This window comes from Magallana gigas, chromosome 8 (genome assembly GCF_963853765.1).
Source record: "Magallana gigas chromosome 8, xbMagGiga1.1, whole genome shotgun sequence".
Taxonomy (NCBI): Eukaryota; Metazoa; Mollusca; class Bivalvia; order Ostreida; family Ostreidae; genus Magallana; species Magallana gigas.
Window position 1 is genome coordinate 28,043,073 of NC_088860.1, and position 12,499 is coordinate 28,055,571.

Below are 12,499 nucleotides of genomic sequence, written 5' to 3' on the forward strand. Positions count from 1 at the left end.
TTTCCCCTGGATATTCTTATGTTTATAATCATTAGTCCCTTTTCTAACAGGATGGTTTTATAGTCATATCATATGTTGAGTATTGCCGTTCTCAAAAAGATCCTTAACAAAAGTTTATATATGGGATATAAACGTACATCAAACTCTGAATCTTCTCGTGAGGCCAAAGAATTGTCCTGGGGCCACAGTCTTAACAATTATAAAGAATCATCTGGCTGATTAGTCTCTGAGAAGATTTTTAAAGATTTACCCTATATATTCCTTTGTTAAACTTTGACCCCATATTGTGGCCCCACCCTACCCCTGGGGATCATGATTTTCACAACTTTGAATCTACACTACCTGACTATGCATCCACACAAGTTTCAGCTTTCCTGGCTGATTAGTTTCTGAGAAGAAGATTTTTAAAGATTTACTCTGTTTATTCCTATGTAAAACATCGACCTCCCATTGTGGCCCAAACCTACCACCAGGGTTATGATTTTCACAAATTTTAATCTACACTACCTGAGGATGCATCCACACAAGTGTCAGCTTTCCTGGCTAATTAGTTTCTGAGAAGAAGATGTTTAAATATTTACATATAATATTAAACATATAATCATATGTTAAACTTCGATCCCCATTGTGGCCCCACCCTACCCCCAGGGGTAACTATTTTCACAACTTTGAATCTACACTTCCTGAGGATGCTTCCACATAAGTTTCAGTTTTGCCGGCTGATTAGTTTCTGGGAAGAAGATTTTTAAAGATTTACTCTATATATTCCTATGTTAAACTTCGATCCCCCATTGTGGCCCCACCCTACCCCCGGGGGTCATGATTTTCACAACTTTGAATAAACGCTACCTGAGGATGCTTTCACACAAGTTTCAGCTTTCCTGGCTAATTAGTTTCTGAGAAGAAGATGTTTATAGATTTACTCTATATATTCCTATGTTAAACTTCGATCCCCCATTGTGGCCCCACCCTACCCCCGTGGGTCATGATTTTCACAACTTTGAATCTACACTACCTGAGGATGCTTCCACACAAGTGTCAGCTTTCCTGGCTGATTAGTTTCTGAGAAGATTATTTTTAAAGATGTACTCTATATATTCATATGTTAAACTTCGACCCCCCATTGTGGCCCCACCCTACCCCCGGGGGTCATGATTTTCACAACTTTGAATCTACACTACCTGAGGATGCTTCCACACAAGTGTCAGCTTTCCTGGCCGATTAGTTTCTGAGAAGAAGATTTTTAAAGATTTACTCTATATATTCCTATGTAAAACTTCGATCTCCCATTGTGGCCCCACCCTTCCCCCGTAGGTCATGATTTTCACAAATTTGAATCTACATTACCTGATGATGCTTTCACACAAGTGTCAGCTTTCTTGGCTGATTAGTTTCTGAGAAGAAGATTTTTAAAGATTTACTCTATATATTCATTTGTTAAACTTCGACCCCCCATTGTGGCCCCACCCTCAGGTGAGCTAAAAAGGTTAAGTTTACAATACAATAAGTTGTTAAAGTTGGTTTCTAGAAGAACAGACTTTGAAAATTTTCTTAATAAATGTTGACAAATTTTTTACTTTTTAATCTTTAGTTTTTACGATCTGTGTACAAACATAGAATTGTGAGCAAATCTCTGTATCTTGCTTATAATTCAAAGCTTAACACTCAAATATGGTTAGTAAATAGAAATTGTATACAATTAAACACAAGAAACATGCACTACATGTATAACAAATAAAGAACACAATTTATTTTTTCGAAATGAATCATATATATACATGTATACCTACATATTTCCGTCAGCGATATCAAACTCTATTTAAACTGAATAAACTCAAGAAAATGCCGAGCATCTCAACAAAACCTATTGCATTAATCTACCATTACGCAAAAGATAATGCCGAATTACCGATAGAATGAATTGTATTTCAGTACCCCTACATCAGATTTTGCTTAATTTGCGCAGGTAAACGGTTAACTGTTTGATTTGATACGTAAAAATCACGAAATACAGACGATATTTTCCAGGTTACAAAGCATAAATAATGAAAACGAAACGAAAATCAGAACAAGCTAACACCATATGTCATATGTAAAAACTGTCAACGCATTGAAATATTTAGCCTCAATTTACTTCACAAAATCGGCACCAATATATTTTGCATGTTTCAAAATTTCCTTTCATGCGCGAACTGTTGCACAACAAGCAAATTCATCATAGTCAGATCGACCCTTTTTCGTATAAAGAACCTCGTTTTAGAAGTATGGAATACGAGTCTTGGTAAAATGGGTATGCAAACCCAGGCCGTGGCAAAATAAAAGCCGGGGCAGATCGGCAATCGTCAATTCCAAATACGCATTATTTTGCAGCAATATTTACAGCGAATACAAATATACTAGTCCATCAAATATCCTGAAATTTTAATGAGATTGTCAGATTAATAACTGCCAATCTTATGTTTTGCCCAGGCCAAGTCTTGTCTACCCATTTTACTGGATGCCGAGCCTGAAGCTATTAAACTGATTGAAACACGCCTTTCCTTTATTATTATTTTCGTAATAACTCAGATTTGAAACAGAATTACCCCTTAATTTTTGCAATTTATATTTTCCTTCCCATAAGGATAATTTATGCTAAACTACGTTGAATTTGCCTCGGTAGTTCTTGAGAAGAAGATTTTTAAAAATGCAACCCCCTTTTTCTACAGTTTCAAGGTTTTCTCCGCTTTGAATATAGATCGGACTTTTATTTCTGCAATTTATATTCGCCCTCCCATAAGAATGCTTTGTGCCAAATTTGGTTGAAATTGGATAAGCGGTTTTAGAGAAGAAGTTCAAAATGTAAAAAGTTTACAGACGGACAGACGGACAGACGGACGACGGACAAAATGTGATCAGAATAGCTCACTTGAGCTTTCAGCTCAGGTGAGCTAAAATCGAAGCTTTGTAGATTGAAGTACGTTATAAGAAATAACATTATATAAATAGTGCCTGTTTAGGAGGGTAACAGTTGAAATTGACTGTTATCCTCCCATACAGGCACTATTTATTTTATTATACTGAATGTCTTAATTTTAGAGATTTTCTTACTGCTTCTATATAGAAATGACGTGAATTCCATGACGAACCGTACGCGCATAATTTACGCACATGTTACAATTGTTGTGTCACCCGTTGCTAAGTGTGTTGCTAACGCTGAGGGTAATAGAACGGATAATCACCGGGGTCTTAACCAATCAGATTTCAGCATTTAACATGAAAGTATAATAATATATAAATAGTGCCTGTTTGGGAGGGTAATAGTTGAAATTATTATACCTGCATGTTAAATAATGAAATCTGATTGGTTTAGACGCAGTTGACAATCCGTTCTATTACCCTCAGCGCTAGCCACACACTTAACAACGAATTGTTATATGCGCGTAAATTATGCGCATACGGTTCGCCGTAGAATTCACGCCATTTCTATATAAAAGCAATTAAAAAATTCTCTAAAATTAAGACATTCAATATAATAAAATAAATAGCTTTTATATAGAAATGACGTGAATTCTACCGCGAACCGTACGCGCATAATTTACGCGCATGTAACAATTCGTTGTGTTACCCGTTGCTTAGTGTGTTGCTAACGCTGAGGGTAATAGAACGGATTATCAACTGCGTCTAGTAAACCAATCAGATTTCAGTATTTAACATATGAAAGTATAATAAAAAAATTGTACACCGTTTTATTTTATACAAAGAATTATGATATCCTCAGGGACATTTTTCTTATTTTTTTAATAAATCCATTTTACCAACCTCCATTCGTAATGCTCCAAATATATAGCAAAATTTGGTGCATTTTAATATTTTGAGATGGCCTCCACTAATAACAAGACTGTATAATTTAGTATTTTTTACATATAAGGTAGGAAATGATATTACCAATCATATATAGCAATTTGAGAAAAAAGCTATTGTAATATTTTTTAATCTGCTGCGAAGTGCGGAAAATGACAATTTCCTATATATTCCTATAGTAAATGTACCTCTATTTTGAGATGGTCCCTAAAAAGAACCAGACGGTCGATTTTCTCGAAACTTTGCAGATTAACTAGCTAGAATTAGTTTAAATTGCATATGGTAAAAAATGAAGAGAATATTTTAATGCATAAATATAGAGGAGTATATGAATTTTATAGAAATATGAATTTAATAATAGCTGGGTTTTATTATGGGGAACATCTATAAAGCCAATATCAAAGGAACCTGGAACAAAACATCTTTTGGGGAAGGGCTTTCAAGATTGTTCAAATGAAAGGTCACTTCCCCTTCAAAGGGAAGATAATCAGAAAAGAGTAAAAATAAAGTTGTGTGTTTTAAAATGTTCTTCATGAATTTTTGGATTAAGAACTTTCAAGTTTGTTGAAATGAAGGATCATTCGTTGTTTATGGCTTATAATAAGCTGAAACAAATAGACTCATTGACACTGTGCACTGAGATTCCATTTTTAGCTCACCTGAGCTGAAAGCTCAAGTGAATAATAATGATAAAGGAAATGCGTGTTTCGATCAGATTATTACCTCGGGTTCGGTATTCTATACTTCTAAAACGGAACGGTATAAAGGTTGCACTACAGTATTAAATTTTATTATATATTCTTACCAAAATTGCACAACTTCACATACAGATTAAAAATTTAAAACGAACTTCTGGAAAAAATCCCTTTGACATCTTTTTAAACAACGCTTCATTTACAATTTTCTAGCAAAATACACACGTGCATCCAGCAAGGCGTGAGACTTAGTTTACCTCGAACTTACACATGTGCTTTTCAACCCCCCTCCGGAAATAACACGCATCAAAATTTCAAATGACCTCGCATTACTACAAAACTTGGACAGTTAAACCTCTTACACATTGTTTTTCATCCGATAAAAAAATTCATCTCCTTCTCAAGCGGAAACGCCCCAAATTCAAAGGAAAATTGGGGAATTATTTTGCCTTAGCCATTTTTTGACGTGAACCTTGAGTGAAATACTGTAATGACACCTGCAAAAGTAGGATCTTTGTTTAAAGCAGCCACGTTGAATGATAAACGGGTCGATCTGACAAATGTTGTGCAACAGTTCGCGTGCAAAAGGAATCTTTGAAACATGCAAGATACATTGGTGCCGATTTTGTGAAGTAAATTGAGGTTAAATATTTCAATGCGTTGACAGTTTTCACATTTGATGGTTGTGTTATGTTAGCTTGTTTTGTTTTTCGTTCATTTTCAATTATTTATGCTTTGTAATCTGGGGAACTATCGCCTGTTTTTTTTGTTATTTTTTACGTATCGAATCAAACATAGACTTCGGTAAATCAGACAGTTGACTGTTTACCTGTGCAAATTAGCAAAATCTGATGTATTAACAAAGTACTAAAATACAATTCATTCTATTGGTAATTCGGTAATATCTTTTTGGTAATGGTTGATTAATGCAATGTGTTTTGTTGAGATGCTCAGCATTTTCTCGTTTATTCAGTTTAAACAGATTTTAATATCGTTGAAGGAAATATGTACTAGTTATATATATATATAGGATTCATTTTGAAAAATAAATTGTGCTTTTTATTTTAGTGCATGTCTCTTCTGTTAAATTGTTTACAATTTCTATTTACTAACCATATTTGAGTGTTAAGCTTCAAATTATTAGCAAAATACAGAGCTTTGTACACAGATAAGAGGCCATTTTTTGTTTACATTTTAGATGCTGAATAGGAAATACCAAATTAAAATTCTAGTAAAATTGTGAACTCTGTATCTTGCTAATAATTCTATGATTGACGCTGAAATTTTGGTTGATTATACATTAGAAATGTCTCGCTAAACGTTAAATACTCGTACAAAAAATGATATGCTGTAACTACTGTCTGGGGCCCCCTCTTTATACGATGATTCAGAATTATATGAATTCCACATTAATTTTAATAGTTTTTCATACACGAGTAAATGAAAACAGTTTCCATAGTTCTGACACATTTTGTTACGGGGATAAAAATATTATCACTATTCCTAAGAAGTTTTACAGTGTAAAATCATCCTGGTTTAGAATATTTTAAATGACAAATAAAGTAACTGGTAAGTATTTAGGGAAGAAAATGTACCTAAATGCTCTCAAATATTTTGATCGCTTTATATAGGGGGGATTAGGGAACAGAACGAAAATATAGGGAATTTGAAGTCAACAGTGTACCGCTACCAAAAGTTTAGTTTTATATTTTGCAAAGGATTTTCTTCTTATTTTTTTTTAGTAATAATGGCATTACATAAAGGTACAATGTCAAAGATTAAGTGTATGCAAAAATAAGTTTAAAATTCAAATACTTTACACTATTTATTTTTTGTTATTCTACAGAGGGGCCATATGGTACAATATCATTTGAACGCCCATATAAAGTAATTGTTGGTCAGGTGAGCGATGTGGCCCCATGGGCCTCTTGTTTTGTATGACTGGATAGCCTCTCTTTGATTCCAAATGCTGCGGCTAGCTGATTCGAGTAATGACCAATGTTTCTCAGGTGAACAATGTAGCCCCTGGTCCTCTTGTTTATATTGTTCTAGAGACTCGGGGCCCTGACATATGTCTTGTTGCGTAAGTGGCTTTACAATTGTACCGGTGATTAGCGTCTTTGTTAATTTGATACTGCTTTTTATCATTTTCTAAAAAATATTAGAAAATGAGGCCTAAAATGTAATGTCTAGAAAACAAGACGCTAATCTAACCAAGATTAAAATCAGCATTGCTGTATATAAACTTTTCATTATCCAACTCTTAGTTTGAGAGTCTTAAGTTAATCATAACCAACTTAATATACTTATGTAATAGTGGGTTGTCACGAAGAAATAACTACTCTACTGATAGGGTTCTTCAATTTATATAAATGAATGGATTTTTGGATAAAACATTGTAATATGATGAATTATAACCAGCATAAAAATGTTTAATATTAATATTGTGTTTCAGCGAAAAAAAATGAATTCATAGTAAAATATAAGTATAGCCGCAAAACTGTCGCTCCACGGGAAATTCGGGTTGACGGATCGTGGAGCTACAGTTCCATCCATAAAAATATATATATATTTAATGTGCACAAAAAGTTGCGCACGGTTTTTGACTTATCAAATTAATGAAGGAAAATTTCCATACCTAAAAAATTCCTTTGACATTTTAATTTATAGATATCATTACTTGCCTTTAAATATCTTACTAACACCCTCACCAGCCCCGTTTGGGTTGAATATCCCTCTGATAAGAGATCATAACTTCTGTAGAAATTAATCTCACTTTCTTTCTGTTAACTCAAAATTACTAAGACATGTAGCAATAAGGGAGGCAGTGCTGGGCCCCAATTTATGTTCGAAGGCGACATTTGTTTAAAGAAGGAGTCTTTTCTGGTTTTCGACTTGTCAAACGTAAATTTGATTAAATATTCATTAAAATCAAAATGAATGGAAATTAAATTATCATATTTTTCTTTCATTTTTACTATCATACAACTTGGCATAGAAATAGCAATCAAAGTTTAGAATCTAACAAGGACTATAATTTTTGCGGAACGTTGGCGTAGGAAAATATCACGTATTTGCAATTCAGAATTGCTGTAGATTCATGACTATTTAGCATTTTTAAAACAATTAAATTAATGCGGGATTTTTTTTCAACTAATGTGATAGGATACCTGTTTCGGAATTTGTTTTTTAAATATAATTTGCCTATCAAATAACATTTTTATTAGCCTTTTAAGCGCTCATTTTATTAATTGATTTATGTGAAAAAATCGTTAGTAAGAATCGAATTTTCTCTCTTATTAAATGGTCAATTTTTCAGCGTTTTTGTCAGTTTATATCTTTATATAAAATCTTCATAATACGTGAAAATCAGAAATATTTTAATATTGGAAGCATAAAAAATTAATCAAATTATCTTCAAAATTTAAGAAAATTATAGGAAATCGGGTTAAGCAATATCAATTGAAGTTTAAATATTTATTCCGATTTAGTTGTATAAGCTGATAGACGTTCTAACCTTCTATTATTTCAGTAAAGAATAGAAACTTCACATCGTAAACAGGTGCCTACATAACTGCAGATAACTACATTTGTTTTTATCATCATTTAAGTTGAGTGAAATGGTAGTGACCTTGACCTGACCTTTGTGAGAAAACAAAAAGATCAAATTTGATTAAACTGATAGAATCATTAGGTTATAATATCTGTTTGACTGTGTCAAACTTTCATGAATTTCTTAATATAAGAAGTATGTCTAATAACGAGAAGACTCATTCCTTAATATTCAATTATAAAAAAAAAGAAGAAAATTTGGACGAAACGAACTGAACCCAAACTTTTGGCAGGGGAAAAAAGTAAAGAAAACTTTTACGAAAAAAATGCAAGAAACGAATCATATTTATCAACATTTTAATGAGACAATATCTACATATATACTCCTTCCCCTCCCCTCAATGGATTATTTTTTCAAAAATATTACTAAATTTTATGTACTAGTTAAGTACATGAACAGTACGTGTTTGATGTTTTAGGCCAGAGAATTTGGATGAAATTTTGTCTCTCTCTCTTGATCTATAGCTCGTTCACTAAGGTGAATGAATTATAATTGAGAAAAACGTGACCAAGACAATTGCAAACTCTAATACTTAGTTATAGTCGTTTGAAACTTATAGCATTTCAAATGCTTAAAATTGAATAAGGGTTTTCTTATCTGAGAGAGCAGATATGGGACAACAAAATTAAAAAATAACAATATAACATTTCATTCAAGACAATAAATCCCTATATTGAGATCATACCAATTACTGGAAGTCTTCCAGTGGAAGATAATTCATTTGACCCCCTTTTTGTGTTATAACAAAATGCTGTCACGGCTGGTTTACACTTTAAGCATTTCTAAAACATATGGATCCCTTTACAGGTACTATTATCTTATCCAAGTTTAAAAACAGAAAACCTTTCTGATTAATTGGAAAATGTGGCAATTTATCATGTACTGTATTTAAAACATGTATGTAAAACTTTCAATAGTCTATGATAAAGAAAGATAACTCTTGCTAATTGAAGCAATTTTTGTTACAAACCTATACAACAAAGTGCTATTCTGAACTAAAAGGTAGTGGTTCATTATGTTTTGTAATATGAATTATATATTATTTTCATACAAAGTTAATTGCGTGGACCCTGAAAATATATAAGCGAGGTTAAACCGGATGCTATGGGGAAAATTCAGCCTGCGCATGAGCTAGCTTGGTTCCTGTGCGTAATGGGTAGCTCAGGGAACCAGGCTAACACGTTTATCTGAATCGGGATCGGAATTCCGTGCCATATGCACATATAAGTTCAAAGGCGCTGTAATTGTAAAGTTGTCGGTAAACAGTACAGAAACAAAATATTCCTTTTAAAGAAATGATTGGCATGTGATATGAACTACCAGTATTATGAAATAAGTTAATGTTATGCCGAAACTACAACATGCATCAAATAGCATAATTTGCAATGTTTTGTTGTTTTCCGAATACACATGTAACTTAACGTAGTCGAGGCTAGAGAGCTTCCCGATTAATTTTTTTTAAGCATTTAATTATGTCACTATAAAAGTTTGAATCTCAAGAAAAATGCATCAAAATATGAAATTTTTTATTTACACAAAGCTGTCACTGCATAGTTAACAAAGTAGTGCGAATCGTAATGTGTGCGCAAATAGTAGAATTCACCGAATGCCTGATACTATACATGCAAACTTCATTCATAGATAGATCAAAATTATTTTAGAAGTATGAATCCTTTAAATTCTGAGATAAAAAGTCAGGGCTATACATACATGTATACGTAATACAATGTTAAAAGCAGAGGGCTAGAGTCGGTGGAATCTCTGATAATCTTAAGGCTTTCACGTTTTCGTGGAAACACATGCAAATGGTCCACGTATTGTAGTCCTTTTTTTAAGGACAGCAACTTGTATTTTTAATAAATTTATGCTGCGATGGTAAAAGAGGTATAGCGCCTTTTCCCATTATTTCGCCTACACCTGTGTTTGGACGGAAATTACCTGTTACTAAAAATAGCTTCAGGTGTCGCAATATGATTTTCGAAACCTGGATACAGTGTACTGATTTTATAATGGTGTCTGTAAGAACTGATTTGTCATAAATTCGGTAAACTCTGTGTGTAGCAGTAGTTGATATTCTGAACCGTGATAAGTTCAAGCAGAATGCAATGGATCTAAGTGTAAAAAGAGTACATGTATAGTGTTAATGAAGAGATCTGTTTATATTGGGAAGCTCATACTCAGATAGCTGCAATAATGTAGCCCTCTCCCGATTTTTTTTTTGGGGGGGAGAGGGCAACAACTCCATAGGATCTCCGTAATGGTGCAAGTGCGGGAGTGATTCACTCCCGCAACGATTTCGTCTCAAATCGTTTATAGATGACAATAACATTTGCATTTCTTACCTGAACTCAAACGTTGTAGATGTCTATGGCATAAATTAATCCAAAAATATCAAGTATAGTCCATATTTGGCATATATCGGTTATTTTTCGTGTATGTCAACAACGAAAGTTGAATTTGTCCGCCATGTTTACTGACCTTGACCGGTTTTATTTTGGGACAGCCAATGAGAATTCAGGAGCGGATCTTGAACTGAATATAGGAATTCCCCTATTTTAAACATAATTAACGCGGTAAATATGAATTTTCCATTATATACCATTTCCTTAAATGATGTTTTAGTGATATAACGAGGTAAGATCGATTATTTACACTGACATTCACGTTATCAAGCCCATCAAATCTCCAAGCGTACATCCCATAAAATCACGCGAGAACTGTCATGACTGCTGAAAAAGACGACTGGTAAACATGCTGATTTGTTTTATCTGGTTTTGATTTATATACAGTTAATTTGTTCAACCTGTATTAAAAAATCATTTTATCTAAAGGAAGTCAAATATTAAATCGATCTTTTCAGACCGAAGTCAGCCGCATTAAAAAATTAATGTTGCACCATTACGGAGATCCTGTGGAATTGTAGCCCTCTCCAGTAAACATCAGATATAAAAAATCGGAGAGGGCTACATTATTGCAGCTAATACTCAGACTGAATTAAACAAGATAATTAAAAAAAACCCCGGAAGAATAGATACATGTGGGTATAGTCCACTAATGCATTTTTCATAGGCGGTAATGTTAACGTTATGGTTCATAGCTCCGGCCCTAATTTTCGTTCAGCAACGAGGGACCTCTTGAATGAAAGCTCATCAAGTTGTCTCTTTCCTGTTGAAATTTTGTGGTTTGAAGTCAGATTCGTTTTCTGGCAAAATTGAAAAACTCTGAAAATGAAAGTAAAAGTAGGGAATTTCTCAGTTTTGGAAAGGGTGTACATCAAACAATTTCAATTCTTTTCTTCAAATGATAATTCAATTTTGACACTTGTTTTAAAAATTGCAAATCCTCTTTTCTGACATGTGTAAAATATTCTGATTTAAAATGTCCCAATAAATGTATATACACTCTGCAAGTATAGGGACTATTTTGCTTAAAGGCACTTCTTTGTTGTCCTACCGATTCTAAAAATAGTTAGAGGGATATACCCATGTAACTTAACCTCTCTATTCTGTTCATGTTTCAATTTAAGTGAAAAAAAAAAACTTCTTAGTGGATTCGATCCAGCGACCACAAAATCAAAAATACCTCCGCGTTACCACTAGGCCACGCATTTAACATTTTCGATAGATGCGTTTTCAATATATATGGCTATAAACATGATTGTATTATAAAAGACACTAATTGAAATATTTGTCTAATTTTCAGTACGAGGACCACGTTAAACCAAAACTATTTCAATGTATACGTGTACTACAATACCTGTAGAGCATAATTTTAATCGGATGTCTTTGGTTAGAGTGGTTCAAATAGTCAAATATCCAATTTTTTATCGTATACACTAACTACTTTCCTATATATCCCTAACAAAACCTGAATATTTTAATGATGTCGTGTAAGATAATTAAGACTCTTAGAGCATGGTGATTGTGCAATTTGCGTTTCTTTGAATATATTTAAACTAAATATTGTATAATATTGAAAATGTATAGCAAAATGTTATATTTGAGGCCAAGTCGTATATTAAGTGCGCTATACCTCTTTGGCTTTTCCTATTCACTATGTCTAGTTTTCTTCATATCATGATTAGACACATAATCAATTTTTGAAAAATCTAGCAGCGCCTCATTACTTTTTTTCAAATAAAATAAAAAGAAAATAAAACAGGGGCGAAAATTTCTCTCTTTACCGTATACTTACGTTCCGAGGTCGGTTGATGTCATGTGTGTTTCGGAAAAATTTTGAGGCAAGTTAAGTGGTAAAATAAACCAAATTTTTTCTATCCCGAAGCGTAGCCGCAGCCACACCCACTTAGATTTTAGCGAATCACCCTGAATTGTCGATTGAATTCGTA

General features: G+C 33.3%; 1 protein-coding gene across 2 annotated transcripts in view; it reads left to right on the plus strand.

Annotated features, from left to right (window-relative positions):
• Positions 1 to 12,499, plus strand: part of LOC105327383 (serine/threonine-protein kinase 26) — a 37,800-nt gene that overhangs the window by 1,747 nt on the left and 23,554 nt on the right. The gene's annotated exons all lie outside the window — the stretch shown is intronic.